Source organism: Pezoporus wallicus, unplaced genomic scaffold (assembly GCF_028554395.1).
Source record: "Pezoporus wallicus isolate ANWC-B61680 ecotype Strahan unplaced genomic scaffold, APGP_CSIRO_Pwel_v1 contig_360, whole genome shotgun sequence".
Classification (NCBI taxonomy): Eukaryota; Metazoa; Chordata; class Aves; order Psittaciformes; family Psittacidae; genus Pezoporus; species Pezoporus wallicus.
In genome coordinates this window covers 4,509,163-4,535,510 of record NW_026640059.1, presented here as the reverse complement: position 1 = coordinate 4,535,510, position 26,348 = coordinate 4,509,163, and the positions used below count along the sequence as shown (strand labels likewise).

At 38.5% G+C, this 26,348-nt stretch overlaps 1 long non-coding RNA gene across 1 annotated transcript in view; it reads right to left on the bottom strand.

The window, feature by feature from the left end:
* Positions 1 to 4,577: 4,577 nt before the first annotated feature.
* The window catches only part of LOC130603447 (uncharacterized), a 174,763-nt gene continuing 152,992 nt past the window's right edge, over positions 4,578 to 26,348 (bottom strand). Inside the window, exons 2-3 of the long non-coding RNA XR_008973173.1 lie at positions 6,228 to 6,325; positions 4,578 to 5,076 (exon numbers count right to left, since the gene is read on the bottom strand). This is a non-coding gene — a long non-coding RNA (uncharacterized LOC130603447). The remainder of the gene's footprint in view (positions 5,077 to 6,227; positions 6,326 to 26,348) is intronic.

Genomic DNA, 26,348 nt, shown 5'->3' with positions numbered 1-26,348 from the left:
AAACCCATATTGTTTTAATGCAACCAAAAAAAACCATATTTTTTTAATGCAACAGCACTGAGGGCACTTCAAACAACTCTGCAGCTGTCACAGTTGGAGTATTATGTGTTCAGAAGTGTGAATCTCTGATCTCAAGTAATGTCTTCTTCACGGCTTACTGAATTTTCTTTTTGACTTATTAGTATGTACAGGTGACCTTATTTCTGATGTGAGTGTACACCTTTAACATTTAGACCTTCTGCTTGTTTGCTGTTTGATAAATGAGTCCTCTGTAAAAAGGACTCATTGCAATTAATGAAATGCTTGTACTCTGCATCTGCGTACAAGGTTGAGTGATTGGGAGTCATTACTGGAAGTGTTAAAAGAGGAAAGAGCAATATGGGAATCTATGTCCTGAGGGTATACAGTGCTCTGAGAATCTATTGAAAATAAACAACTTTGAATAAAAGTTACACAATGCACAAGAACTGCACGGAGTAGCTACAAATACTTTGTAACCAGCAGATGGTATTCAGTCACAGTGACAAACTCAATAGGCCATGATTTTTTGTTTATCTATTGTTGAACAAAGACCCAAAAGTTTTTGAACTTTAGTAGGAGATTATCCATTCAAAATGATGGTTGTACCAACTTCAAAACATGAATAACAGAGTGTGCTGTTGTGCACTGATAAGGTAAACTTGGAAACATTCCATCTGATGGTCAGTTGTTGCTTTCCAGCAAATAGTATATTACTCCCAAGAGATGAAGACAGTAATTTGACCCCATATATATTCAGTGTGCTCCATCAGATCTGCTCTGGAGAAGTCCTCTTTTCTTCAGGTGAGGAATGTTCTTTTTGGAGCAGATGTGGGGCAGATCCCTTGCATTCTGTCATACACTTTGCCACGAGCACAGTTATCCTCAGGTTGTACCTTAAGAAATGAAGTCTTACCACATTTGTTAAATGAAATCTATAAAGTCACTTTACCTCTCTTTGCCTGAAACAGAGCTAACCCCTCTGGAGGTGCTGAAAAATTCATTTTAGCATCCTCAGACCAAAATAGGAAGAGCTGAGGGGGAGCAGTATATACTAGAATATTTATTACTGTCCTTGCCAAAGAAGCTAAAGCATGATCTTTCTGGACTCTATTAGTGGTTGAAGCGAACTGAATTTATGGGCCTTAGTCACTTGTTTATTTTGGAAGGGTATCTGAATACATATATATGTATGTACCAGAATAGAGTCCAGGACACCACTTACGGCATTTATATCCCATAATGAATCACAAGTTGAGGATATGATTCAATACCTTAAATTGCATTATCAGATTTGTGACTCATGGTCAATGACACCAAGTCTGGCAGTGTTCTGAATGATGCCTTCAGGAACAACATTTGATCATTTTTCTTATGGTTGTAAGGTTAAGGTGCTACGCATTCAGGTCACAGTGCTATGTTATTGCAGTACAACCAGCATGTTGCAAAGAATGGTTTGTGTTTCAAAAGCACTTGCAAAGAGCTATTCTCCCTAACTTTCACCGGCTGTTCCAAACTGCAGCATAATTTCAAAGTGAGATACCCTCAAAATACTGAATGTTATATTGCATATATATATAGTTGCAGGTAAGAGTAAAAATGCTTTTTATCCCTCTGACTCCTCATAGTGTATATAGCAGCTGAGAGGCAGCAGCAGTTAGAGCTCTCCTAGCCTTCATAGCAGCATCTTGGCCTATATCCCTTCTTGCAAGACTGGCTTATATCCCTAATGTGCTTCAATGCTGTGTGACTGACAGGAACAGCAACACTGGCGAAATGACAATGTTTCAGATCTATGTTTTACAGCTAGCAATTACTGCATTAGCAGCAAGGCGCTGGGGATTCAGGCTTCTTAAAGCAAAGACTTTTTTTAACAAGAAAAAGAAATAAAAGCAAGAAAAATGGCATTTTTAAGCAAGAAGATTAAGGAATAATCAGTTCTCACTGTAGTTACTCAGAATACGCACTGGAGGAACCTTGGGCTGCGAGGAAGAAAGTAAGTAAGTGAACTGATTATTCGTGATATAACCAAATTAAGTAAGTCTTTGGTTTACCTTCACAGTCTTGTTGCCAATTTGAGAGGAATTATGCTATGCCCAGTGGTATCAAAGGCTGTGCTGACATCCAGCCAACAGCAAATACTCATTCCCTGTTTCTGGTGGTCTATACATTATCTTTACAACACTAGCCACAGGAATGATTCATAACTTTCTCTAAGGAATACTCCACACTGAAACTATAAACAATGCTGTAAGTCAAGCATTGAGGAAAATGTCTGTGAAAGAGTATGAACAGAAAGAAATCATAAGCAGCCTCTTTCTCATGAAGCTTGTCCACAGATGCTGACAGACACAGAATCATACAAGTGGCTTTGTTGCAAGAAAACCTCTGAGATCTTAAGGTTACAATTTGGATAACATTATTAAGCGAAGACAATGAGCTTCTAAACCTCCTTCTGTGATTCATACAGTGAGTAGTGCCACCTACATCTAATCTGTGTCTGGCTGAAGTGCCAAAACATTAAGGTATGTGAAGAAATCAACCTACTGAATTTAGAGTGGGTGTCTTGCTTTGAGAGCAAGTAAGTTCTTAGGACAAACATTCCAAGCTGGGAGAAGCCTAGGATGACTAGAAGCACAGAGTTGCTAGTCATGGTGGAAGTTAAACCAGATCCTCATTGCTGACTCCTTTTAAATACTAAAAGACACAAAGTTAGTTGCTGTAGTAACAGTGGACACAAGTTGGGAAATTCTCCACTTAATAATCTATTTTTTCAGTAGAAAGTCTGTTCTTTCAAGATGGAGCAGACCTGGGTCCTGGGCCAGCAAAGCAGTAACACACCTCATCCTACCTGGATGGTAGATCCAGTGTGCTTTCTGATAACTTAGCTGTGAGTTTTTATAACAAGTATCCTTGTGCTTTTCTTGCACATAGCTGATGTAGCTCAACAAAGGGACAAAGCCATAACATCATCTTCCTTCAAGTCCTTCCCTAAAGCTCTGCTTTCCTTACTAGAGGTTTGATGGCTTGCCAATGCACTAGGGCTGTTGCTATCAATGCTGATCAAATATTGGCCCATGATTTCAATGTGATTCTCCAGCTGCATGGACACGTGTTATCTCTGAGACTGTACATGCAGCATGGCAGGAACTCCTGCTTTCTGTTCACAGCCAAGAAAATAAAATCTTTGCCCAGAAAATGGCTCCCAGTCTTAACAATAACAAAACTAGTAGTGTTCATGTAGTGACATTAAGAACATAATGAGAAGCCCTGGGGGACCTGGATGAGACTGATCGACATCGTGCAGGATAAACCTTTTTTTTTTAGACAAGCGTGTATATTTTATCTATGCCTCAAGCTAGCAGGAAGCAGACCAGGTTGGGTACAACAGGTAATTAAGCTGTATCACTAGTTTCTTAGGTTTTGGTTTTTTTTTTATGTCAGAAACTGTTCTTATTTATTTCTGCTGCGTTGTAAACTCCTTACCAATGTTCAGGTAACACAGTTTCTGTGTCTTGGGCATGTTACAGTCTTAGTGTAAAAGAAAGAAGTTTAGCCTCATCATCTTACAAAATGGCTTTGTTATTCCAGGCTGGATAAAACTTGTTAAAACCCAAACAAGTGGTGCTGTGTGCTCAGTGCTTTCTCTGCTGTGAAGTAGTGCTCATTTTTCAGAGGCAGACAGAACAGATGGGGTTGGTGATGTGTTGACTAGAATACACACAGTGAAACCTGTGCATCTGTCAGGAGAGGAATATATTGGTTTTGTACAGACAATCATTTTGCATTTACACAGATTTAAGCCTTTGATTTGGGCTCTTGTCTAGGAACAAGCACTTCAGTCATAGTAACCTGTTACTATGGATGGGTTATTGTAGGACTGAAATCTTTCTTTTATTAAAAAAACCCTCAACCTTTTGCTATTTATGCCAGGAGTAACGGTGAAGATTATTCCCCGGGACTCTCTTACATCCCAGCTCTGGTACGTGGGACTTGAACAACATGTATTCTCCCATTCTTAAAATAAGCTGCCAATCTATCACACATCTTTACTTAAATAGTTCTAACAGTACACCTATTTATCTTCTCTTCAGCATAACAGCAATTAAAAAAACCAACACCCAAACACTGTATGATAAAATTAATTCTACCACATCACTGGTAATTTGTGTTAGTGTTTACCCAGTTTATACCAAGAAAGAAAGAAAATGTTCATGTTTGTTTTCTTTTGAGGAAAGGTAAAAGAAAAAGAGTATTTAAACCCCACAGTGTCACTAGGCCACCAGAAGGGAGCAAGGATATTCTCTCATCTCCACCTGAATATCAAGTCTCTGACAGTAAGGCCCCATACAGGAATCGCACTTGTATTTCTCTGCTGACTTTTCCATCACTTCTAGATTTTACCATTGATATGCAAAACCACCTTTTCAATGTATTTTCAGTCTGAAGAGCTTAAAGCTGTTCTGTAGCATGTTATTCACCCTTAACACAAGTATCCCTTATGGGTCTTTTCTCACATTAAGATACACAATATCGAAAAGAAATGCAAAAGAGAGAAGCACAAGAACAGCAAGAATTTTATTCCCACAGACTTTGCAGTTTTTCTAATTATTGTCTCAACCTGCCCCCAGGGAGCCCCAGGGAACATGATACATCTATTGCTGTTGCTCTTTTGACCTCCAACACTGATCTGTTGCCCAATAAAATATCTCTCAAAGGACAGCATGGTGTCACAGCTGGTTTAGAACCTGAAAAAAACAGCTCTTTGCATAAACAGGCTCCTTTTAAGAAATGTAGCCAATGATATGTATTTTTTATGGTATTATCTGCTAGCCAATGCCCTCCACTTTGTGCAAAGTACAGAGTCATTAACACAAGTGAACGATGTCATATAATGTAATATCCTCCTCTCAACCACATTTTAGATATACTTTTATACTTGACAGAGTAGATTAAGTAAAGTATAATAATTTATAAAGAATGACTGTAATACAAAAAATATTATTTTCTTTTGTAGCTTCTCTTTTCTTCTCTGTATCATGGATCTGCTCCCTCATACTGCAATAGAAAGGATACATTAAAATTAATATTGTAAGATGGGGTTTTCAAAGCAGGCTATGGCAGTGAAGTGTCCAAAAGCCACTGACATTCAATAGTAGCTAAGTCCTTAACCTCTTTGAAAATTCTCAGCCAAAACCTATTAATGCATACATCAAAGGGATAATACCCACAAATCTAAGAGTTATTTTCCTATCAGCCATTCATTCTCATTTCTAACAGGCCCTTCTTCCACAGATCCTAACCTCCTCTTAGGGTAAAAACCCAAATTGCTTCCATGTCCTTTGTAATTCAGAACTCATCTTTAGCTTTGACTCTTTTGAGGTGTTTTTATATTTAGATAGATCAGTGTCTAAAAGAGACAAACTGGAACTCTTTAATATTGCTTTTTCATCTTTGTCTTGTCTCATCATTCACTAAGCGTCTTAAAATGAGCACAGTTCATCTAGATATGTTGACTTCTTCCTGTGAAGAGTTAATTACTTCACATGTTGTATCTCTTGCTTAAGCTCACATCTCATATTTTGACAAAAATAATTCACCCCCACTAGTCTAGCATCCCACTTTGTCAGTCTTTCCTTCTAAAACACAGTGCTACATTATTTGTAGCACATAGCTTGTGGCTTGTCATGTTTTTTACTTCAGTCATTTATACTAGTTTTTATCCCTCCTGCCCAATCATAGCATGAGGACTTCATTGATTAAATAAATCAGGTACAAAAATTGTGATCTGACCTGCATTTTTGCAATTAGCTATTCAAATAACCCACCAGAAGGCAGGGTTTAATTCTATTCACAGCCAAATGGTGCTGTCGCATCAAACCTTACTAAGAATCTCCTACGCTATATTGACACCTTGTGGCTGGTTCATCATAATGCAAAGTATTCATCCAGAGTAGTGTAAATAAGAGGGATTATAATATAAAACCTGTGGGGAAAATATTTTCATTTTAAGTACTCACAGTGGATGGAAGCCTGATAAAGAGTGTGTAGATCAAAATCCATTTTAACTTTTAGTCTGATCTCAGTCCGAATTCAAATATATATGTCCTTCAGTGCTGAACATAGGGCCAAGAACTATACATTTTCCACTTTCACTACAATTCAGATCTCTGTGGAATCCAACTTTAAATAGTGTGCCCTGAGCTTACCTCAGTTTGCAGCATTTCCAGGTCATATGTTGTACTTCATCCTCCACACTAAATATAGTGGGATAAAGAAGGAACAGCTTTTGTTTCAATGGCACCATCTGCAATAATAGAATGAGATTCAAGTTATATTTGCAGAAGGAAATGAAAACTTTGAAGTATGCCTGGCAAATAATATTCTGGAAAGGTCAGACGGAATGAAGATGCTACATTCGAGCAGTATTTTTACTGCCTAGCTGATGAAGAGCAAATGGCACAGTACAGGAAGCCTTTTTTAAACAGGCAGATAGGCTGTGACATGAACCCAAAAGAGCTCATCTTCTCAATATGTAATCATTGTGTTTGAAACCGCTTTCATGTAATCATCCTGAGTAACACATAACTACCATGAATTTACAAAGGAAAGGAATTGCTGAGAGGTTAATAGAGGGGAAGAATTTGAAAAGGATTCAGTTTAATCAGTTACAAACAGTGCTCTGGCCAGCAGTCAGTGAATCACTGAGTAACATGTAATGATTTCCCAGGAAGACTTTGGTTTGTTCCTTCACAAAGCTGGAGATTCCCTGTATCAATCACATGAAATTCTGAAGTTAATGATTTCAGTGAATAACGGTACTTGAATTATGACTTTGGTCTCCTGTGCTCAAATACTGTCCCACAAATTAAGTTATACATTTTTTGGGAAAGAGAGAATTGGGCGTCAGGTAGTCCCACCTTTCTCCTGCTCGTTTTCAGTTTGGGTTAAGAGGAGGAGGCTGCTTGTTGGCCTTGCTGCCCACCTGCAGATGAGTTAGTGTGAGCCACTGCTGGAGATGGCATTCACACCAGGAGAAGGGGTCCACAGTGACCTCAGGCAAATCTTGAATGGCTTTGGGCAAGACTGGATTGTTGCTGTATCTGAAGGAGCTGGGAAGGAAGAGAGCAGGATTGTAACACACAGTGACATCTCTCAAGTTCAGAGGAGGAGACTGTGACAGTGCCTCCACAGTCCTCCACAAGTATAACACTATCATGCGAGACTGGCCCCAGGATCTGGCAAAATCAAGGATGTGAAATGGTGGAGGATGGCAGGAAGGACTGACTGGATCTGCACCCTGTGCAGTTCAATCTCCATCCAGAACTGCACAACAGTTGTTTTGAGGTTTAGACAGTTTAAGAGTTATTATTTTCCTTTGTCTAACTCTATTCATTGAGAAAAATTTGTGGTCCCTGACGGTCTTTTGACTACGTGGGAGTTTCTAGCAATACAGCTCTACCCGGAAGCAAGTAGGAACTGAGTGATGTGTGGCTCTGCCCATGACAGAGCTTCCAGCAAGCCCAAGTCTTGCTGGGGAAGCCCCGTCCCTCACAATAGGTTTCAGCCAAATAAACTCAGCATGATGACAGCCATTAACATTAAACCTGCAAAACTTTATTAGTTCAAAGTTTGGTAGAGTTAAATGATAATTCTTTGAAAAGAATTACAATAATCTATTCATTGTCATGGAACAAGATACAACTGAAGAAATTCCTCTAAAAATAACTCACTGATACATAATTTTTGTTCTAAACTGGCTTTTTTTAAAGATTCCTTAACTGAAAATTAATTTACTGACCACATAACAGTAGCTCAATGCCATAATAAGTACCCTCAGTATTGCCATGAAAGGAATTGCTAGAGAAGACACCAGTCTTTGAGGAGAGGTATAAAGGCAGCATGTCTTAAACATAAACTGAAACCTTGTGTCATTACTGATGGAAGTAAATTGATTGTGAACTTCTCTCAGCTCTCCATACATACTTACTCTCATTATTCAGAAAACAAAAAACAGCTCTGTGAAATTACAGAACTTTTCTGAGTCAAAAGAGAACTGGGTTTTGAAGGAAGGTGGAAAAGACATGGAAAACATTCATGGGAAGTCCAGCACCGTGAAGTACAGCAAAATGACCTGCAGCTACCCTTCAAAGCTTGTGTGAGGACACATCTCAGCAGCAGGATGCCTTTCTACGCTTCTATAGGAGTAACGTATACAACCAGCTATCATGCAGATCAACCCAGAACTGTGGCCATTCCACATGTTCTTTGCATTAAAGAGGCTTTCTCTCTTAGCAAGCTCTTCAATACCCACAATTCAGCTTGCAACATACACAGCCCTCTTCACTATGGTACACCATACCCAATAACCAGTTTGCAGAAATGCATTGTATTTTGGAGACTGAGATAAATTCACTAACACACATGAGCTATTCTATGCCTGTTTTCCCCAGTGACAATGAAATTTCCCAAGGATTCTAAGTTTTTAATTTACTAAACCAGAATGACCAAGAAACACACTCTAGACCACACAGAAAGTCTGTGGTATAGCAGAGACTTGAAACAGATATCAAAGTAATGCTCTGAACACTACACAAGTTTCCTTTCTTTCTTATTCTTCTCTTCCTCTTTCAGTCTAATGAAGACCTATAAAATCTCTTCACCCTTTTAAATCCCCACCCTCCTACCCTTTGGGATCCTGCCCAAACCCCTTCCTGTCTACCACATATTCTCACATCTCCTCTACTTTACTCTTCAGATAGATAACTACAGGAGTGAGCACAGCGGCTGTCTGGGTGACAGCCATCAACCCATCTCTCTGCTCTGTGGTTTACATAGCTTTTGCAAGGAATACATACTGACTCACGAAAACTATAACAGATGTGAGAAAACTACAGCTTCACCACCTGTTGCTAATGTAATGAATTTAATTACTGGCAGACAGCTTGAATTATTTTGAGGTCTGTTACAAAAGGAAGATTCTTCCCCTGTGTGGGAGACCCTTGTCAAGAAAGTTGTGCTTCCATAGAGGTAAATAGCTAAGGCAACAACCATGTGCAGTGAAACCCTCTGGCTCATTACAGACTCCTCCCTGACAGGAATTTCCCCTTGCACCATTCTTTGATGTATTGATTATTTCTTTGCCTAATTGACCTGACTAATTTATCTCAGACATATATTTTAAAACTGTCCACAAACTGACCATAATTTCGGCTACTGCTTTTCCCACCATGCCGCTATTCACCCCTGTACTAAGCAGTGCTTTTGCCACCATCATTCACACCAAAGGGCAATAAAACTCAGGCCATACTCACTCGAGGTACTTATTGCAACCTTGAGAAATATCTGTGAATATATCCTGCATGGGCATTTTTTCATTCCAGGAATGGCCTTGTTCAGTGAAATTATTTCTACACATCTATGTGTATATCTGAAAATTTTTGTTTTGATACCAAGAAATGTGAGACAATGAATTTGATTGAGCACTAGTGTGTTTGAGCTAGATTATAGCCTCAGTATGTGCTTCAGGCTGGGAGAATGGTAATTAATATTCTTGTTTATAGCATGATGTCCGCTGAGTGGCCATTAAGCTCAGGAGGTTAAACTGAGCATCTTGATTAGGTATTGACCTGGTAGTATTCAGTTGGAGAAGATAGTGGGCAAGCAGGAAAAGGAGGAATCTTGTGATATTGACTCTATTTACTGGCAAGAGAGCTTGATCTAAGATCTGAAACTGTTTATAAAATATTTTGACAGAGTCCTTAGTTATTTGCATCAACTTAAGACATGAGTGTGGACCCTACTCATGGGAAAGAAAGCAAAGACCCTCTTCTTGCTCGTGGTTCCTCTCTGTTTAGAAAAAAGAAAAAGGCAAGCCCTATGCCCACAAGAAACCTCTTCTTTCTTCATGTCATAACAAGGAAGCTTCAAGGAGGCATCTAGTAAAAGCATATAGCAGCCAATATGGGACACATAACAGTAGATACATTTCTCACACTGTGGAATACCACCGCATAAATAATTGGCTCAAGACACACTATAGATACACTGTTAATTTAAAATGTACTTGCTTTGAAAAGTGAGAATTGTTGGAAGAGCAGTCAATGGCAGAAACCTGTAACCCTAGAGACAACGAGCAAGCAAAACAGAACCAGTTAAAAAGGCAGCACTAATGACCTTATCTTGGCAAGCAACTAAAGCAGGTGCCACAGATTCCCTTTGAATGCAGCAGGATAACTTATATGTTGAACCACAACACATATGCTGTTGAATTGTTGCCAATTAAGAGCTGGAAGAAAGAGAAAATAAAACCAAATGGAAGATCAGGAACAGGAAGGTGTAATGTAAAGAAATTGTGACCTTTCTCCCAGGTTTCTCTCACTTCTAGTCTTAAATCCTGATTTTCTGTATAGAGTGGTGTATTTAATTGTCATTATCATCTTTGTCAGCTGTGTTTGGAATGTCATTTGTGCCACTGTTATCAGCATTGCCTCATTGACTGCAGCGTGCAGCTCAGCTTTTGCTGGTCTTTTTTCTAGTCAGCTCTTGCCAGTCCCAATTTTTATTATTACAGGGCCATCATTAGTTGTTTTCTGTAGTAAAAACAAGCAAAGAAACAAACAAAAAAATCCCCAAACACACACACAACCCAGAAAAAAAAAAAAGAAGAGAAAAATAATGGAAAGAAATCCATAAGGAAAACAAGGCCTCTTTAAATTCAGCTCTCTGCTCTTCAGGAAGCTAACCAGTCCTCCTGAAAAGAGGCATCGGGGTTGCTTAGGAATAGGGAATAGAAATATGGCATACCACCTGTCAGATGGCTCTTTTCAGGTTATTTCCTAGATAAGTACAATAATTGCAGGGAAGCATCTTTTGTGGCTCTCTGCCCCCTTGCAGTGTCTAGCTTAGCACAAGGGGAAATGCTATGCTTCAGCTTCTGTGTTTTGGCTGTTGGCACCTCTTCTTACGGAGTTAAAATGCAACAATTTATAATTTTGCTTTACCTTGTATTATCTTCATCTAACATTATTTTAAAAATATTACTTTTAGTACTGTAAAGACAGATTTAGGAATGGCTGCCATCGGTCCAGACATAACAATAAAAAAAGTTTCACTAATGATATAGAACAAAAGTTAATACTCCTTATGAAAGAGATTTAGGTTATTAAAAGTCTAATTTCCCTAAGCAAGAGCGTATCACAGTACAAGATTATAATGGGAGGACCTGCACACACCTGTAAGTACCTGTGTGTGTTTAAAAATCTTTATAACTCAATTCAAGTGAAATTATATAATTTTGCTGTCACAGTTACAGCCTGCTTCTTGACAATTTTTTTTTTTCGTGGAGATTATCATAAGCGAAGAGCAAAGACATTAATCCTCAGACCTGCATTTCTTCTTGCGGCCATGCGGTGGCACAGGAGACCAGAAATAGCTGCAGGGTTGCACTATGCGCTGTGATTTTGAGGCAGGGCTTTGCTCAGGTGAGACGGTTAAGAGATTGACGGACTGACAAACGAACTACCATGAGCCTTGATGCTTGGACTGGCGCATATTACCCCAGCATCCCGTGATGCCTGCTGTTTACCTTGACGCGATGCACCCTGAGGCTCTGACCTGCCACAGAAGCCCGGTTCCAGCAGATCACTGGCCTGGTGTGTTATCCTCCCTGGGGTGAGAGGCAGAGGGGTGCGTGGCTGTCAAAGCCACTGCCCCTCATCTTTCTTTCTCTACGCATAGCTGATAGGCAGCATTATTTATGGTACACTTTTCTGTGGCTCCTATATGAACTACCTGCTCTGAGCTGCTGATATTTACTATAAGCCCCTGGCAAGACAGCAACTGTTCATGCAGGTATACCTGTCTGACTTGTGTGAATGAGTGCATCTACTAATGGGTTTCTTGCTGGGTTAGTGAGTGGTACACTGCAACAGTTTTGGCATGCCTACAATGCCTAATGTGTGCTCTGGGACACAGCAGTAATTCCTTTCCTTGACCGGGAAAGGCACCGTGGGTAAAAGTAAGAGTGCACCGTGCATTTCATTTATAAGCTTTTCAGGTATTGCCTCTGTTAACCAGGGTCCTGGACTCAAAATACCCATTTCAGACCTGGTAAGGAGAGGATATCTACAAGTATTCACCTGTTGTCCTTGGTGATCAGTGAAACCATCCTCAGGGCAGACCTTCATTGGGTGTCAGAGGAATGGAAAAAGCTGTTTTATTCAGGTGGGAGGGCAGTGTGACAAGGCCTGTGTCCATTACAGACATCTTGGACACTGCAGCAGGGCAACTCTGCTGAGGTCCCTGTAAGTATATGACTGAAATATGAGCCCATAGTGTGCAGCCCATGCTGGGGTGATCACACTCCAGGGAATATTACACCCTACTCTTGGATCATTTCTACTGCAGGACCCATTTCTTCACTTGGGCATTCCGTGGCAGCAGGGAGAAGGGTGAAGAGCTGTCAGCCTGAGTGAGGATACTTAATGGCTTTGGTTCGTTTTTATTGAAGGTTTTTCTAGTTTCTCAGGGTGAATGAAACAGGTCTAATTTTAGAATTATTTTTTTGTTTTAAAATTGAGCTTCCTTTCCATTTCCCTAACTCTGTGCCCTTGAAGGGTCCTAAAACTGCAGGCCAAAATTAATGGGAAAAAGCTGAAAAGAGACTTTGAATTCTGACTGCCAATATCAGCTCTTCTTTAAGCAAGAGAAAACAAGGAATTTCTTCTGAAGGCACACATATGTCATCTGTAGAGCATAGTACTAAACAAATAAACATCCAGGCTTTGGAGTTGTTTATTCGGGCCCAATGACTAAAAAAAAAAAAGCATAACTATATAACTAGCCGGTTTAAATTATCCCTAATGATAACCTCAATGTCAAAGACTTCATGCTTCTACATTTGAATTTTTCTCTGGACACCATACATGCCCTGTATCATGGACCCCAGAATAACTACAAGAAGGTAAAGAACACACTTGCCCTCCAGATGGCGATATATCTGTATTTGTCTGTATTTTTACCTGCGAATTTGACATAAAAGCTGTTGTTTTAGTTTCTGGATAGCAAGAGCTTATGATTTAAAATCTATATGCAAACAGTGCATTTCCTTGCAGTGTTTATTTATAGTAACAGCTATTCAGTGTATATATATGTATATACGTATATTTAAAAACATACATCTTTATGTATGTACATAGATAACTCACAATCTATTCCTCACTGTAGTCTTGCATGTGTCTGCATTCTGTTCTGCTCTGCCAAGGCAGAAATCTTTTGCAAATGAATAGTGAAGATGTCTTGTTGGGAAGGAAGGAAGAGTGATGACAGCAGTTTAACTTTTAATTAATTAATCCATCATTATTAACTCCTGAGATTGAAACAGTTGGGTTTAGTTTCCACTGAGTGTCTGATCCAAAGACAACTGCAGCCAGTGTGGCAAGGAAGGATGGATTCAGACAGGGCAGAGATGGTGCTCAGGTGTTTTTGCAGTGGGGACTCCCATGGGTGCATGGGGTGGCCTTCCTTCTCTTACCATTCTCTGTGCCGGTTTCTAGCAAGCTCTGGAGTAGGAAAGCAAGGAGACATCCCTGGCAGTGTTCAAGGCCAGGCTGGACAGAGCCTTGGGCAATATAGTCTAGGGTGAGCTGTCCCTGCCCATGGCAGGGGGGTTGGAGCTGGGTGGTCTTAAGGTCCTTTCCAACCCTAACTATTCTATGATTCTATGACGTGCTGAAGCGAAATCGAGTTTTGGCAACAAATTACAAGGAGGCTCCTCCTTGCCTCTTGTTACTTGTAAAATATAGAAAGGTGAACTGAAAGCAAATATATCTCTACTAGACTCAAAGAATTGTAAAGCTTAAGTTGCTCCTCTACAGTGAACAGTTTGACTTGGCTGTACTCACACTGAAGTGGAGCTGATTTTTTCCGCTGCATTCCACATTCTATAGCAATGCAAGATACATCATCTGCAGTTTAGATTTGGAAAAATGACTGACTGACAAAGCATTATTCTTATGAGTTTACTTCTTCATATAAACTGAAGTGGCATAGTTAACAGCACGCATTTTTGCCTCAGGATGCCATTTGGACTTTCACAAATGGCAAAGTTGGTTGACTGTCTGGTTGACTGTCACCCACAGTGCACCAGGGTTTATATTTGCCTTTCTGAATCTTAGATTTCTGCAGCCCCCTTGGAATTGTTCTGATTCACTGTCCCTGTGGCGCTTGTTAGTCAGTGAGCTGAGAACACGAGACAATACAATACTTTTGGTAAAATATGGTGTTTACTTTGATGAATTAATGAATTATACAGTTGACCTAATATCTCTGAATATTTGAAGTGTAATTTTATCTTGTGTTTGAAATGTAAATCAATGATTGAAAAAATACACAACAGCACCACAGATACAAGATGAAATGAGTTAATGTATAATTCAAACAGTATAGCTAGGAGGAACATTTCTATTTTAATGCTATGAATGTTTCTAAACCAAAACCAGTTTCTGATGTCTGATGTTTTTTTCTTTGAGACTTTATATTGTTGTTGTAGATATGAATGGTAATTAAAAGCAACAGTGAATTATGAGTTTATTAAAAGCTGAGATTAAAAATTAAATAATGGAAGTACTATGATTTATGTACTGAGATATTAAGGCACATGCAAAGCAAATTTACTAAGAAATTCAAGCTGCTTCCATGTCAGCCATTTTATTCAATACAAACTTCATTTGCTGAACATTGCTTTCCAGGTTCCAGTTAATACTAAGTTAAAAATTCAGTTTGTGGTTCAGGTCAATATATTAATTTTTAAGAGTGACTGTTACTGGCCTGAGGTAAAAACCTGTGTTAGAGTTTGGCTAAAGAATTTTATTCTGCAGAATAGTAAAGATTGTTTTGGGTGGGCTTTCTGAAGTCAGAGGCTATTTTTGTCAGAAGTAGCATAGTCCATTTGGAAGCCACTTGCCTGACTATCATAAACTCAGATTTAATGCACGTAAGAAATTATGAGCAGCAGTGCCTTTTGGAGCTGGACTTGCCCTTTGGGCTGCAGAGCACCCAAACCCCCCATCTTTCCTTAGGAGATCATTACTACAGCTTATATGTATTACACGTATGTACATAATACAGGTGGTCAGTACTACAGCTAATGACCTCTGCCTAAGCAAGTTGCTTAGTCTGGCTTGGTTTGAGGCTCCTGCCTTTGTAGCCCAGGATAGAGCATTTACTTTGGGCACCTAAATGATCGTTTGCTTTTGGTTATGAATTGGACTTGTTTTAGGTTGTGTGCTGTGGCTGTTAGGTTTCAATATCTCATGAATTACATGACAGTAGCTCTGAAATGCTCCAAGATTTTGATTCATGCTCTGCACATAGAGTAAGGCTACTAGTATCTAGCCAGTATCTCATGTTATGTTTAATTTTGTAAGCCTTCTTTTTAATCTGGAGAGTACCATGACTATTCTGCTGTTGAAATACAGCTGAGGTCCTTGTGCTTTCACTCAAAATGTAATAAGATACCAGTGAACAAACTAGAAATAAGAGTGAAAGGATCTCTTTGTATTTTTCTTTTTTTTAAACTCCTGTTTTTTTTTCCTAATACCATCATGAAGATGAGATATGATGAATGCTCCCCTTATAAAGTGCATTTAACAGGATATAATAGAAGAGAGTAATTAAATAACTAATTACTATTGCATAAATGTTCTGAAACCCTATGTCCTGGGTTCAGCAGTAGCAGTCATTTTTCGCCTTCTTGGTAGCTGGTGCAGTGCTGTGTTTTGACTTTCGGCCTGGGAACAGAGCTGATAGCGATGTTTTGGTTTGGCCAAGGACTTTGTGAGCCTCATGCTCTGCCAGGGAGGAGGGGAAGCCGGGAGGAAGCAGAGACAGGACACCTGACCCAAACTGACCAAAGAGGTGTTCCATACCACAGCACATCATGCCCAGGATGTAACTGGGAGTTAGCCGGAAGGGCTGGGAGACTGCAGGGTTGGAGGAGGTATCGGTCGGAGCTTGGTCGGGCTTGGGGGGCAAGTTATCGGTCAGCTGGTGCTGAGGTGTTGTATTCTGTTCCCTTGTTATTTCCTTTATCATTATTATCATTGGTGGTAGCAGCAGTGATTTGTGTTATACCTTAGTTACTAAACTGTTCTTATCTCAGCTCGTGGGAGTTGCATTCTTTTTGATTCTCCTCTCCATCCCTCTGGTAGTAGGGGGAGGGAAAGAAGGGGGGGAGTGAGTGAATGAGTTACCTGACTGGGTTTAAACCAGGACACCCTACCATGTTTCAGCTTTATGTAAACCATTTGGGAAAGAGCCCTAAACCTTCCGTGAGTTTCTTAGGGATCTAAAAGAACTTTAGAGATGAATGTCCCACAGTGTTTCATTATTTTAATTGATGTAATTGCTATAAGAAACACTATCATTAGCCCACCTTCTGTTATTTATTTATAAAAAATCAGGTGTAGCACATGATATTTTTCTCAGGCCTTGACATCATCAATCAATAAAGAAAGATTTTCTTACTGAGCAGCATGGTGACAAGGGCAATTGCTAAATATCATCTCACCTCAATAGGCAATCAGATAATTTTCTGTGCATTGGTACAAATGACGTGGATACTGTTCTCTTTGAGATATTATGATGCAGAAAGAATATATTTGTTCTATTTTGTTGTTTGTTTGTTTGTTTTCTGGAAATCTACACAATCGACATAAAAACAAATGCATGTTCTCTTTTGGTTAACATTCAAACCCTAGGGGACAGGTTCATAAACTGTTGGAGAGCATTCAGCAGAGGCTCCATTTCTCACCTTTAAGGAATTACAAAAAATAAAGTTAAAAACAAGTCTTTGTACTGTCACCGCTTCCCACTGGGGCAGACAGACCAAGGTGGTCTGAAACTATGAAGGGGCCAATATTTAGCTTGTATCAAATGAACCAAAAAACCACAGGAGCAGAAAACCTTGCTCCATTCCTTTACCTACAACATTCTCCCTTATCTACAACAAAAGCAACATCTCAAGGACTGGCTAATCAAGTATGGGTTGCAAATTATCACCATCACAATCACTTTATTCCCTTTTCATTCTTTCTACTTTAAAACCTAAATTAGGTCAATCTGCAGCTAGATAACAAAATCTAGATAAGGAGACTTATGCAGAGAATGCAATGCATACCAAAGCTGATGTTGCTGTTATTGGAACTGATTACACCTTATCAGACATACTATTATACAGCTATTTTCATGGAGGGGATATTTTATCTGAGAGTACTTTGCAGCTAATGTTTCGAGGTTTTCACATAAACATCTATTGAAAGAAGAAGCTAATGGGTCAAACTGCTCCTTATTGTGGAAGAGAAAGCATTGAGGACTAACAATAAAACAGAGGATGTATGTTCACCAAGGCAAGAAATCGGTGAAAATTAGAGTCAGAGCTAAATAAAGAAGATAACCATGGCTAACCCTGTGCATCTGCTAGCTCATATGTTCCTCAGCTTCTGTCCCCGGGCACCTTAAGAAGAGGAAATACGATCTGACGTAGAGGAGTGGCTGGAGTATTTAATACAAAGAAATATTTGTGGTAAAGCACTGCTGCTCTTATTTAACAAAGCACTCACTTGGCTGTGACTGCTGCTTACTATATGAAAGACAATCTCCCTACTACTTAGCACTCTATTTACCTGTTTATCATATTTTTCACCCTACTGTTGTTTCAGCTACAAGCAGTTTGAAGCAAGCTTGACAATTTTGGTTATTGTTTATAATGTTGTGAATCCTAGGTGCACAAAAGAAATGTTTATGCAAAAATAAAATGAAATGAAAAAACATAGAACTGCAGTCACGAAATGTTAAGGACAAATGCAACTGCTTCAACTGTTCCCTTCCTGTTTCCTAGTTTTGATACTCCTGACTACATCATTGTTCTCTATGAGATTGGTGAAATGATCCTAAGACAGTTACTTGTAGCTCTTTAGGAAGTTTGTCTTACACAGATTCAAGGTAGTGCAATAATACATAAACTTTTATTTTTCTTAATTGAGTCAGAGTCCTGGAGGTTCATACTCTTGAGTTGCAGGATTAAAATCCTGCTATAGGATTTGCCTAGATCTACTCTTGGTTATAATATCTTACTGACTTCACTGTGATTCAGCTTACTGAGTGCATTCCTGTTGACAAAATGGAGTTGTAGCTGATAACCTGAAATCAGAGAAGGTAAAAAAAAACAGCAGAGAGGCAACATGTAGGCAGAAGTATGCCTGTTTCATAATGCATGCAATGCTTGGAGTTTTAGCCCAGAGAATTAGGATTGCTGGAGATGGAGTGATAAAGCTTCCTTTCAAATGCCTATGAAAATATTAATCTGCCAGAAGGTGACAATCATACCTAGAAAGGAAAAAGCAGTATTCTCATGACTATGATTATCTGAAAGGAGTGTGAATACTAGGAATTAAACGTGTTCTGAACAAATATATCTTTAAAAGTCTGAAGCCTGCACCAACCCTGAGGATACATGTTATTGCTTTTATTGTTATTTCTAATAACATTACTGGAGAAGTAAATAGTCTAAGATGATATTTATAAAAAACTATAGAGGAGATTGTGGGTCCAGAAAGTAATCCTGTCATGTAGGATCTATGTTGTGTATGTAAAAAGCATCAAAACTTTTTCTAAAAGCATTGGCTTGATTATCGTTTCATTTTGCTCACAAACCATACCTTTTTGTTTTTTTTAAGAATATTTTGTTTCCTTTTCTTAATTTTTCTCCTTTTCCTCAGGCCTTGTTTATTGACAGCTGTTCTGTGTCCATTCATACTCTCAATTACATTTAAATAACTGCCCTTCAAAGGAAAGCATCTTTGTATGTCAGCACAACCTGACTGCTGTACTTTCTTTGCCCATCTCTGCCATAGTTTCATACCTGTTTAGGATATCGTTTCTCCACCTGAGCAAATTTTAATGACAGGCTGCTACTCACAAGGCAGATGAGACTTAGCTCATGGGTGAAGTGTAAATTTTGATAATGTTCTCTTGTGATCTCCCACCGTGTCCGAGCAGAGCAAAAGCACAGGGCTGAAGGATCATGTATTTGCTCAAAAATCTTGATAGAGTAAAAATAAGGAAAGTTTATGGTGCTTCATTTGGAAATGGAAGACACTGGGAGCTTTGATCTCCTGCACAAATGACTCTATTATTGCAAGTGGCTTTCAGTAGCAACAAACTGCCATTCTGCTTGTAAAGACGTTCTGGGATTATCCAATAGATGCTGCTGGATAGCTGGAAATCCTGCTGAAGTGTTGACCATGCCATGCAAACCTTTCTAAATCACATACGCGTGAAGTCTGACACAACCTGTCTGCAACTTATTGCCGATCTAGGCATCAATCTGCATTAACAGCTCGAGTACAGGTTGTTTTGCAGGTTTCTTTGTTTAACCTGAATGTTAATAGTTACAGAATGGGAATATTAGTCATTGTAATAACTCTTTTCACAATCTTAAGAAGCAACAGTGTTATAAACAAGGCAGCTCCCATGGTTAATTCATCACATTTAGGTGACTATTTTTTTGTATTACAGATAGAGTTGTCTAATGTTTACAAGTAGCCCAAAGACCACTGAAAGTATTTCTTTGAATCAATATATCACTTTAAAAAGTAAGTGTTGTAGAACCTATTCATAAATAATAAAGACTAACCCAAATATAGTTCATGGTCATGTTGTTGTGTTGGAGATGATCATTAAAATAACATTCATATCAATAGCTAAATTAGTAAAACTGAAAACAATCACAAAATCAACATAAACATAACTGTAGATAATTCTATGTATACAATCCAAACATGTTGTAACCATCCCACTCATGTCTTTTGCTCATTGTCTTCACAAGTTGTGAACCCAGCCTTATGGTGTTTAAACTGTAGAACATTATTACTTCAAGATGCCCATAAACTGCCTTAAGATGGGTCTATTCTAGACTTGGCAGGGTTCTGTCTTGTCTAAACTGGTAAAAATCACAACTTTGATTCATTATTTCCTCAGTTATAGTACAGAGTATGGAATACAGCTCTGCTGAAATAACAGTACAGTTGTTTCTCTTAAAGGCTTTGGCAGGGTAGATGGTGGCATAACTCATATAAAGATAAAGCTAATGATAATGACACAATATAAGAATACAGGGAACATGTCTTTGGCTTCACTCGGATTCACTTAGGAGGGGTGAGAACAGTAAAACAGGACCCATCTGTTAATGCTTGTGAATGGGACTCCACTTTTGAGGCAGTTGTCATAAATGACCAAACTGAAGGGCAGTAATACTAGAGAAAAAGATTGAAACAGCAATTGCAACTATTTTGATAATGCATTTTCAGTGAAATGTGGTATGGAACGTATTATCCTACAAACCTAGAATAGGAGCGTGTGCCCATTCTCAGAACTAGAAATACTCAGATCTGTCATTCTTTTATGAAACTAGTAATTATTATTCTCATACTGCATAGTTTGATAGTACACAGGGACAGGCTTGGAACAGTTGGTCGTACTGCAAATTACAGTAACACAATTGTATACTTTAAAGGAGTGTTTCTATTCTATGTAACCATGAAATTAATGTGATACAAAAATGTTAAGTTGCATTCTTTTCTAGAACTCAGCAATAGATTCCTTCCAAGAGTAGTACCCTGTACATCCATAAAAACTGCCATTGTTACAAGTAATGTTCAAGAATTTTAGCATCACAACTGATTCTGGAAGAGAGTTACCAAATGTAATTTCCTGTAAAGAAAATGACTGTGATTTCTAGCTGCCTAATTAGCTTCACACTTTAGACCAGTAGTTTGCTTTACATCCTGCTGTGTTATTAAATGATCCTTAACTAAAGTAATCTTAGTGTATAGTGCTAAATTAAGATGACAATGGTTCTCTCAAGTGAAGTTCAAGAAACGTCATCTCTTCCGCACTGACACATTTGCCTAAGTAATGAACTGACTCCTTCTTAGAAAGAAGGATGTAATCACTAGAAGTACCACAAAGTAGAAGTTAGTCGGAAACCAGATATCATGTCCAAATATTCTAAGCTGTGGGGAGACAATTAACGGCATTTTATTTTCCAATCAGTGAAGAAACACAGTAGGACAAAGAAGAGTGGTCACAATTTAAGATTAAAGGTGTTACCCAAAGCAGAAGAATTACATGATGAAAATTCCAAGAATATCTGCAAGTGCAAGGCCTCTGAAGAATATAAGGATGTGCCCCCTATGAGTCAGTTGCTGTTTACCTGTTTTAGTTTATATGCATTATTCCCTAAGATGGATGATCAGGAAAATGACCATTAGTATTTCAAAAAGTCCTTGAAGAGCCTGGAATCATAGAATAACAGGTTGGAAGGAACCTCAAGGATCACCTGGTCCAGCCACTCTTGGCAAAAGCACAGTCTAGACAAGATGTCCCAGCAGCTTGTCTAGGGATCCCCCAACACTGGTGAATCCACCACTTTCATGGAGAGATTATCCCAATGGCTGATTGTTCTCCTTGTGAAAAGATTTCCTCTTGTGCCCAATTGGAATCTCCCTGGGAATAACTTGTACCCACTACCCTTCACCTTTTCCATATGACTCCTTGTAAAAAGAGTTTCATCTTCCTTATAGCCATCTAAATACTGGAACATGGGAACTCCTTATAGATGAGTGTCCTTCCCCATGCAATGTTCAGAAATACTTAGAGGTACACCACAGCTGTTTGGAGGAATATGGAAGAAACACTGAGTATCACAGTATACATCAACCTGATGGTACAGAGCACCTGAAGAGAAGACTGTCAGAGAAAACAGCCTTCAGAAATTCTGACATGTCTCTTGTTCCCTCTCTACACTGCTGCAGAAATTACATTGCCAACAGATGTACAGGGCCAGGCTCTTGCAAAAGTCTAGATGATCTTTAAAGTTCCCTTCCAACCCAAATCATTCTGTGATTCTACAGTAAAATAGGGGGTGGGGTTTAAATTACAAATATAGATTTTGTACCAAAGTTTGTGTCAAAACTGTTCCCTCTCCATAATTGTAGGGTCTGTATCAACTCTTTAACTGCTATATGTTATGCCAGCTGGGTATGGGTACTGTGCAGGAAAGGCATAGCATTTAGTCCTCATAAGATTGACAACAGTCGTGATTATTGAATTAAGCTTTAAGATATTTTCTGGGTAGGTGTTGCATTTTTATGCTTACACAGCCCCTACCAAGCTGTGACAGAGCCGTGCTACAGAAACAGTATTTTTTCAATTACTTTTACCAGGGTGGTGATAACAGTCTGACTGCAGAGCTTCAGCTCCTATAACCTAGTATCTCTGCAGTGACTTCAGTGATTTAAAAACAACTTTGACCTGCTGCAAATCTAGCATTGCAACATCATGACCTGTAAGATATAAAGTTACATTTTAATTTTCTGTGTAAGTCTCTTTTAAAATTCACTTCTTATCACACAAAACAGTACAAGGATTGAGAACAAAACGCATAATTTGTTTAGAAATATTAACATTACTGTAAAGAAAATTGTTACTCTGTGACAATAGGTACTGCTTCTTTCCCTAGGAAGTAATCTGAAATCCTGTGTTATAGTTATGGCTTTTCCCCTTCCCCTTTATTTAGCTGCTTAATATCTGGAACATCACGAAATATATGCATCTTACAAAATGGCTGTTGCTATGGAGACTTCATATATTTAACTTGAGAAGAAACAGCTAAGCTTTCACTTACAAGCCCACAAAAGGTGCTTGGCAGCCTTAACTCAGGGAATGCCTTCTCATTTACTGTCTTTAGACTTCCTAATTTAGTTTTGTTATGTATTCACAAAACAAATGCTCCCACTTTCATTTTTCTACCACATTCTGTCTGTATTTGAACAGAACAGATTTTTAGGAAATACAGAACGAGTACTTTTGGCTGAGGTAGAAATGGCGGCCTTTTTATATTTCTTGTTAAAAATAGTGCTGAATGTGCTTTAACCAGAAGAAATTGGTGCCCTGAGCATACATAGCAATATTACAACTGGGAAAAAAGTCTGTACTCCTCAGCTACGACCAATTATTCTCCCTTACAAATGCCTTCAATGTTTAGGACTGATCTGATGAGTTTGGGATGAGTGAAGACACCGCTTTTTAAAGATAGCCTAACAGCTATTCATGATTTACACACAGACTGGGATAGAATAGCCAGGCTGAAGTTAAATGGGGTTCTTTAAAGCTCTCAACACCAACCATTCAACACACTCAACTTTTGCAAGAGTAATTGTGCAAATCAACCAGAATCATCAGCTATGTTTATGCTTTCATGAGATTCAAATTTTTCTTTTATACTTGGGATGACTGAACCCTCCCATTTACACTTCTTCCCTTCAGAAGTGTCAAATGTACTCCCATATATGATGTTTCTTTGACAGGCTTCAGAAGAAATCATGTTTACTGACAACGTCTACATATTAGGCTAGGTGGAATTCTGCTTCTTCTCTCACCAGCAGTTTTCCCTACTAGAACAGCTTATAATTGCAGCACAGCTGGGGCAGGAGATCAATTTCAGTTCAACAATTGTTGAATGATGTAAGGAGGTCTAGACTGGATAGAAATTACCTAACACGAAGCATGGCAAGTTATTCAGCCCTGTTTCAGGTTCTGGATAGACAGCTAATAGGGTGAAGTCAGGGCTCAGCCATACGAAGTCTGACGGCTCTGTGTTCTACCATATGCTTTAATATTGCTTGTGTATTTCTTTAATAAATTATTACAAAATTAATAGTATATCTTGCTGTATCTAAACACAGAATTAATCAGTGGTTTGGTTGATTTGCCTCAATGCTATTTACACTTTCTGGAATTTTTTTTTCATAGTAATTCTGTCAGTAATTCTAAAGAATAAAATAGCAGTATTCATACAAAACACACAGAACTTGAGATTACTGAATTTCAGTGTGCTTAAAAATACTCAAGAGTATCTAAACGGTTTCACAAAGCAGAATATTCACTGGGTAATTCCTGAATACCTGGGATACTTCTAATGTTTATTCCTCTATTATCTTTTTAATTTGAATTTGAACTATTTATTTAATTGCTTAATGTTTAATATAGAAGAAAAAACTTGTATGCAATTTAACTAAAGTGTATTCTATCAGAAGGTGGATCATAGCTTTTAGATGTGATGTTATGTCCTGGGAAAAAAACAACTTTCTTAATAGAGCAAGTGACAATTCTAGAACTGATGCCTCAAGGTAGATGAAGCTCCAGCAAGTACTGAAATTAACAGAGAGACACAGAAGCCATTGCAAGGATGTAGAAGAAATGTTGAAAGCCTTTGCATGGCTTTACTCATAAAGGACTGCAACTAAGTGAATTTGGTGGCTGCTCTGGTGGTGTATCCATGGCAATGAAGTTTTAAACCCTCAGAAAATGAATATCGATGTAGCTTCATGGCTGCACCCTTAGAGGGACCCTTAACAATGATTAAAATCATTGCCTTATCCACCGAGATCAGGTTTTCACATGACATGCAGAGGTCTAAATCAGTTTGGGAATGGAAGAAAAAAATCACAGCACAAGAACTTGCCTAGGGAAAACCAGGTTTGAGGTACTGACCACATGCTAAGACTTCCCAATCACAGGAAACATGCTTTCAGAATGGAAAAGTGCCCTTTGAATTTTTAAGGCTTTTGAGAGCTGCATACATTCAGTGTGGATGCGGTCGCACCACTGTGTTGAATAGTTGAATACTGTGTTAGATTCTCAATTCTTCTGGATTCCCTCATGGTGTGTTGGAAAGAGTAATATTTTTTTTCTTTTTTAACGAAATCAGTTCAAACAAGTGGGAATTATGCTTTCCACTGTACCATCATGAGAACTCTTGATGTGCATAGACAAACACTGATAAAGGATAATTCATGTAAATAAGCCATGAATTGAATAAAAGAATCCATCAGCTATTCTGCACAGATTTCATAACCAATTTCATTTGTCTTTCATGAATGGTCCCTAGTGTCCAATTGGGTTCATTCATATATAAGAAGGTTTAAACTATGCTGTGTAAACACTGGAGACTCATATTGTTGTTCTCCACTAATTTCCCAAGGCAGATAGACTCCAAATGGGGTTATAGAAAAAGGAAAACTTAAAAATAAGTCCAACTTCTCAGCAGTGTTTCAGATTTACAGGAAGGGAAAGACTTCTTTTTTTCAGGTTAAAACCAACAAATAAAATACTCTAAATGTATTCTAGTATTATGTTATCTCTTTCTACAAATATACAATTTCTTAACAAGCCTTACCCTTTTTGAGTTTATAAGTTGTCCATTCTAGGGATTCTGAGGGACAAAAAATGAGTAATATTTGGGTCATTTACCCTCTTAAAGTAATTTGCAATTTTATTGAAAATGAATATAAACAAACACCGTATGTTCTGTGCCTTGAATTCCTCTGCATGGTCAGTGGGTCTTTGCTTTGCCCTTTTGCCTGGGCTCTGTGTGGTTGACAATGGGAGACAGGTGCTGAGGTGCCATTTCCTCTACCTAAAATTTGATTTTGATTTGCATTTTAAAGCATGCACAGCAAAAGCTGTAAAAAAAAAACAAAACAAACCGAACAAACAAAAAAAACAAAAAACAAGGAAAAAACTCAAAACACTCCCCCCCCCCCCAACAAACAAAAAACCCACCCAAAAACCCCCCAAACCTACCACAGAAAAAAAAAAACCAAAACCCAACCAATAAACCAAAACACCTCAGGGCAGCTAGACATTCTAAGCTTCAAATAGCAATGTTAATTCCTAATTAAGGCAAATTTTAATGGTATAGCAAACCGGTTTAAAGGGCTGCAGTTACAGATCTATTTCCAGATTCCCATTTTAGGTCTCAATCTCAGATGTTAAGTGCTTTGCTTTATTTTAACAATTTAGATAGTCCTGCTGGCTTCAAATAAGATTATGTTTGTGTTTAAATCACTGACAAATCAGGCCCTTAATCTGCGTATATTAAATAAACTGCATTATGTATAAAGAAACTCTCATGACTTGAACTATTACCTCCTGTGACAATATCTGAGTTAAGTCAATGCCAATGAGATCCACAGCTTAGTGTATTTGTAAAACACAGAGCTTTATGATTCATGCAGGGCAGCACAAAGACACGTTTCTGTAGCAACAGAAATTAATTTAATGTGCAGGTGTGATAATATCCTGGAATAAGAGTTCCAAATGATTATCAATGTGTGCTGTTTAACTGATTTTCCTGTAAAACTGCCACTAAGATCTGCATTAATAGTTTCACAGTATTTTATGCCACCAGATAAAATTAGTTTCAA